The sequence below is a fragment of the Myotis lucifugus genome, unplaced genomic scaffold, assembly GCF_000147115.1.
Source record: "Myotis lucifugus unplaced genomic scaffold, Myoluc2.0 scaffold_22, whole genome shotgun sequence".
Classification (NCBI taxonomy): domain Eukaryota; kingdom Metazoa; phylum Chordata; class Mammalia; order Chiroptera; family Vespertilionidae; genus Myotis; species Myotis lucifugus.
In genome coordinates this window covers 11,527,690-11,533,838 of record NW_005871070.1, presented here as the reverse complement: position 1 = coordinate 11,533,838, position 6,149 = coordinate 11,527,690, and positions in this window count along the sequence as shown.

Below are 6,149 nucleotides of genomic sequence, written 5' to 3'. Positions count from 1 at the left end.
TCCCTACACGCCATCAGCTTCCTCCTTCCTTCCCACACGCCATCAGCACCCTCCGTCCCTACACGCCATCAGCTTCCTCCTTCCTTCCCACACGCCATCAGCACCCTCCGTCCCTACACGCCATCAGCTTCCTCCTTCCTTCCCACATGCCATCAGCACCCTCCTTCCTACACGCCATCAGCACCCTCCTTCCTACACGCCATCAGCACCCTCCTTCCTACACGCCATCAGCACCCTCCTTCCTACACGCCATCAGCACCCTCCTTCCTACCCACCATCAGCACCCTCCTTCCCACACGCCATCAGCACCCTCCTTCCTACACGCCTGACACCAGTACGGAGCGAGGCCCATCACACCAGGGGCCGGAAGAGCGGGGGCCGGGGCCACACCCCTTAAAGCCTGTGGGAGATGCGACACTCGCCCACCCGACAGGAAACCGACACTGGCACCAGGCGTCCACAACAGAGAAGGCGCGGGACCTACAGGAGGAGCAAGCGTAGCCGCTGGAAGGAAAGAAGATGGCGCAGAGGGACCTCCCACCCAGGGCACAGAATAAGCCGGTCCTGCCGGCGGTGGCGGAGGAAGGAGCGGGAAGAAAAGGAGTGAGACCACCCGCCGACTGTCCTCCGGCAGCGAGAGCCAGTGATGAGCCACCAGAAGAACTGAGCGCACTTCCACTCTGACCCAGACCTGCAGGCCCCGGGCAGCAGAGAGGAAGCCTGGCCTGGCGTCAGCAGCCACAGGACTCGCGAGGGAAGCGGCAGGCCCTTCAGAGGCACTGCAGCCGGTGCGGCCTCTGATGGGCTGGTGTGCACAGTGCGATGCAGCCTCTCATGGGCTGGTGTGCACAGTGCGATGCAGCCTCTCATGGGCTGGTGTGCACAGTGCGATGCAGCCTCTCATGGGCTGGTGTGCACAGTGCACATGGCCTCTGTTGGGCTGGTGTGCACAGTGTGCGTGGCCTCTGAAGGGCTGGTGTGCACAGTGCGATGCAGCCTCTCATGGGCTGGTGTGCACAGTGCACGTGGCCTCTGTTGGGCTGGTGTGCACAGTGTGCGTGGCCTCTGAAGGGCTGGTGTGCACAGTGCGCGTGGCCTCTGATGGGCTGGTGTGCACAGTGCGTGCGGCCTCTGATGGGCTGGTGTGCACAGTGCACGTGGCCTCTGTTGGGCTGGTGTGCACAGTGTGCGTGGCCTCTGATGGGCTGGTGTGCACAGTGCGGTGCGGCCTCTGATGGGCTGGTGTGCACAGTGCGGTGCGGCCTCTGAAGGGCTGGTGTGCACAGTGCGCGTGGCCTCTGTTGGGCTGGTGTGCACAGTGCGCGTGGCCTCTGATGGGCTGGTGTGCACAGTGCGGTGCGGCCTCTGATGGGCTGGTGTGCACAGTGCGGTGCAGCCTCTCATGGGCTGGTGTGCACAGTGCGATGCAGCCTCTCATGGGCTGGTGTGCACAGTGCGATGCAGCCTCTCATGGGCTGGTGTGCACAGTGCACGTGGCCTCTGTTGGGCTGGTGTGCACAGTGTGCGTGGCCTCTGAAGGGCTGGTGTGCACAGTGCGCGTGGCCTCTGATGGGCTGGTGTGCACAGTGCGCGTGGCCTCTGATGGGCTGGTGTGCACAGTGCACGTGGCCTCTGTTGGGCTGGTGTGCACAGTGTGCGTGGCCTCTGAAGGGCTGGTGTGCACAGTGCGCGTGGCCTCTGATGGGCTGGTGTGCACAGTGCGGTGCGGCCTCTGATGGGCTGGTGTGCACAGTGCACGTGGCCTCTGTTGGGCTGGTGTGCACAGTGTGCGTGGCCTCTGAAGGGCTGGTGTGCACAGTGCGCGTGGCCTCTGATGGGCTGGTGTGCACAGTGCGGTGCGGCCTCTGATGGGCTGGTGTGCACAGTGCACGTGGCCTCTGTTGGGCTGGTGTGCACAGTGTGCGTGGCCTCTGAAAGGCTGGTGTGCACAGTGCGCGTGGCCTCTGATGGGCTGGTGTGCACAGTGCGGTGCGGCCTCTGATGGGCTGGTGTGCACAGTGCACGTGGCCTCTGTTGGGCTGGTGTGCACAGTGCGATGCAGCCTCTCATGGGCTGGTGTGCACAGTGCACGTGGCCTCTGTTGGGCTGGTGTGCACAGTGTGTGTGGCCTCTGATGGGCTGGTGTGCACAGTGCGGTGCGGCCTCTGATGGGCTGGTGTGCACAGTGCGTGCGGCCTCTGATGGGCTGGTGTGCACAGTGCGGTGCGGCCTCTGATTGGCTGGTGTGCACAGTGCACGTGGCCTCTGATGGGCTGGTGTGCACAGTGCGGTGCGGCCTCTCATGGGCTGGTGTGCACAGTGCGCGTGGCCTCTGATGGGCTGGTGTGCACAGTGCGCGTGGCCTCTGATGGGCTGGTGTGCACAGTGCGGTGCGGCCTCTCATGGGCTGGTGTGCACAGTGCGCGTGGCCTCTGATGGGCTGGTGTGCACAGTGCGCGTGGCCTCTGATGGGCTGGTGTGCACAGTGTGCGTGGCCTCTGATGGGCTGGTGTGCACAGTGCGCGTGGCCTCTGATGGGCTGGTGTGCACAGTGCGGTGCGGCCTCTCATGGGCTGGTGTGCACAGTGCGGTGCGGCCTCTCATGGGCTGGTGTGCACAGTGCGTGTGGTGTTCAGAGCAAAGGGCAAAGCGTCCTGACTGGGGAGTGGGGAGTCCTCACACGGAGCGACTTCCGGGGGCCGCTCAGCCTTCAGCTCTCTGGTCTGTCTGGCTGAGATCAAGGAAGAGGGACCTGGGGTCCCCACCATGAAACCAGGCTGCCCCAGAGATCACTGGGTGAAGCCGCGTCCCTGGCCCGCCCGGCTCCCCCGTGCTGGCTGGGGAGGCGCACAGCTGCTCCGTGTCCGGATAATCCCGCAGCCACACAGAGGCCACCCTCCCAGCCCAGCCCCCACAGCTGCAGGGAGACTGACCAGGGCTGGGAGCAAACAGCAGACCTTGGTTTCTCACGGCGGTGGAGGCGTTCTGGGTTCAAGGTGCAGGCTGATAGGCTCCTGGGGCGAACCCGCTTCCTGCTCGCAGCGGCTGCCTCCTTGTCCTACCCTCCCAGGGCAGGGAGTGCTCTTTCTCCTCCTTCGCTTATAACGCCACTCATCCCATCAGGAGAGCCCTCCCTTAGGACTCCCAAAGGCCCATCTCCACATAGCACTTCCCTGGGGGTTGGGGCTCCAACATATGAGTTTGGGGAGACAGAATTTGGGGAGACTGACGGTCCTCACAGTACAGCCCTCTTGCCCGAGGAGGGGCTGACGGTGGGGATGCTGGACCCAACCTTCCCACGCAGCTAACGCCTGTCCACACCCCCACGCAGCCTCTCCCTGCTCTCTGCTCACTCCTCGCCCCATGAGCAGCCCCGATGAATCACTTGAACAAGAAACTCATCTTGGCTCTATTTTTAGAGAACTACAGTCAAAGCACGAGGTTCTCCCATCACCAATCCATCAGCAAGCCCGTGCCAAGGACTGGCTGTGCCCGGGGTGGTGAAAGGGCAGCGGCCAGGCACCACCGGGACCAGCTGCCGGGGCCGCGGCCGGGGCCTGCACGTGACTCCAGGCGAGTTGCTCAGCCTCACGGAGTCTTAGTTTCCCCTTCCGTGTGAGAGCAACAGTGCTCCCTCCGTTACCAACGCACTCAGACAACCACCGCGGGGTCCAAATGCTGGTGGCTATCAATGAATGTGATCAGAACTCTGAGCATGAAAATACTCTGCCCCTCACTTTCATGTTTATAATTGATTTTAGAGAGAGAGAAAGGGAGAGGGAGAGAGAGGAGCATCGATGTGAGAGAGAAACATCGATCGGTTGCCTGTTCCACACACCCCGACCAGGGATCAAACCTGCAACCTGGGCATGTGCCCTGACCAGGAATTGAACCAGTGAACTCTCAGTGCATGGGGTGCCGTCCAACCAACTGAGCCGCACTGGCCAGGGCTCTACCCCTCACTTTAAAGGAACCTCAACTTTCCTCCCTTCTCCCCTGTTTCACTTGTGTCCCCCCAAAAGATACATTCAAGTCCTAACCGCAGCACCTGTAAATATTACCTTATTTGGAAATAAGGCCTTGGCAGACGTAACCAAGTTAAGATGGGGTCATCCTAGGAAGGGTGGGTCCCTAATCCAGCGACTGGTGTCCTCATAGGAGGAAATTTGACACAGACATGCAGGAAGGAATACCAGGAGATGATGCAGGAGAGATTGGGGAGCACCAGAGGCTGATGGCAGCCACCGGAACGCAGAGAAGGGCAGGGACCAGACTCCCTCAGCGCCTCCGAAGGAGCCAGCCTCCCCCGCCGACCCTTGGATTCAGACTCCCAGCCTCCAGGTCACTTAGAGAACAGGTATCTGTCCTATTAGGCCATCCGTTTGTGGCATTTTGTTGGGGCGGCTGTAGGAAATGAATATTCATAGGCATATACTAGGATTGCCAGAGCAAACATGGAACGAAGGGGAAGCCTTTGGCCTTGACTTGGAAGGAACACTGTATTGCATTAGTTGGAACAAAGACTCCCCAAGGAATGCCCGTAAGAGGCAACTAGACCACAGCAGTGGGTGTGCAGGGCGCTGGAATACACAGTGACCTAGTACAGTGCACTTCAGCGTCAAGCAGACCCACGTGACCCCGTGTGGGCACCTCTCCGCCTGCTGCCCGGTCGGTAGAATACCCTTGCTCCTTAGCTCAGTAGTTACTGAAAAAAGGAACAATATTGCCTGTGGATGCTTTGCACAGTGACGGACACATTAAAAACTCGAAGGTTGGCTATTATATCATTCTTACTCTTCTTGTTAATGGAGTAAGGTCTCGGAAGCATAACTTTTCTGAGCCTCAGAGCTTCATAAAATGAGCGTAATAGGTATTCACAAGGCTGTGGTGAGCAGTGGAAGAGAACAGGGACAGCCCTTTTAGTTGAGACGTAACTGACATGCAGCATTGTGCACGTTTAAGGTGTACAATGTGCGGTTTGATACACTTGTAGATGGCAATACGACGGCTGCCACCTTCACGTCACATAACTATCACTTCTTTGTAGTGGGAACAACGGGTGGGCCTTGGGCCACCGTGATGACGGGGTGTGAGCCCTGCATTCATGAGCTCAGCAATGCAGACCACCCTAAAGGGAGTGGCGCCCCTGAAAGGTCCCGTCACATACTTGAGCCTTGTAGTTCCTAGAATATGACAGTAGAGGGCAGCAGGGCCTCACTTTTTCCCCCTCACCCGCATGCTAGTCCTGGGAAAACCAGCTACTTTTGAACAAGTGACTGCAGACTCCTGTCCACAATCCCCAAGTGTCCCGGTGGGATGAAGTCCACCACTTGCAAAGCTTCTTTTTAAAGGATAAAGCAATTCAGTGGATGTGCACCGGGTGTCACGACCCCTAGCTTAAAACAGGGATTGTATTTTACAAGGGACAGCGCATCAGAGCTACTGAACCATTCTGGGGCCTCACAGACCAATTTTTGCAAAATCAGCCCCTTTCGTGATCCATTTCCTAAGTTACCAAGTGATGAAACCCTAATTATGTTGGTTAGCTATGATATCCCACGCTCAGCCGGTCAGAGCTGGTTTTGCCTCAGCTTGTGGCTGCGTGCTGACCGGTGCGTACCGTACAGCGGGCCTCCACCTCGCCCGAGCTTCCTGGGGGGCAGAGGTTCTGGGACGGCCCATGACATGAGTGATGGACACCTCGCTCTCTCGTCCCCAGTCCCACTGCACCCCCCCCCCCCCAGCAGGCTGAGCGGGCCTCCTTCCTGTTAGACATATTTCAGAAGTACCAAAGGTATGGAGGGTGTGCACCAGGGAGCAGCGAAGCCACTGTCAGGTGCCAGAAAGAAATATTTCCAATACACGGGAAGTCCCTGCACCTCCGCCCCCAGGAGCGATGCTCTCCCAGGGTTTCTCATCAAGACCCGGTTCCTCTCACGGGAAACACGGAAAGAGACCAGCACCGCTTCCCTGCTGTCCTAATAAGGGAACCCAGAGGTGCACACTCCACAGGCGCTGAGAGAGTGTAAGGGGGAAGGGGGGTGGGGAATATCCTGAGCTCCAGCCCCAGGTGCTGTGGGGCAGGAGCAGAGGAAGGTTCACGGGGCTTGCCCATCGGTGAATGAAAACAGCCCCCCCCACCCGGCCAC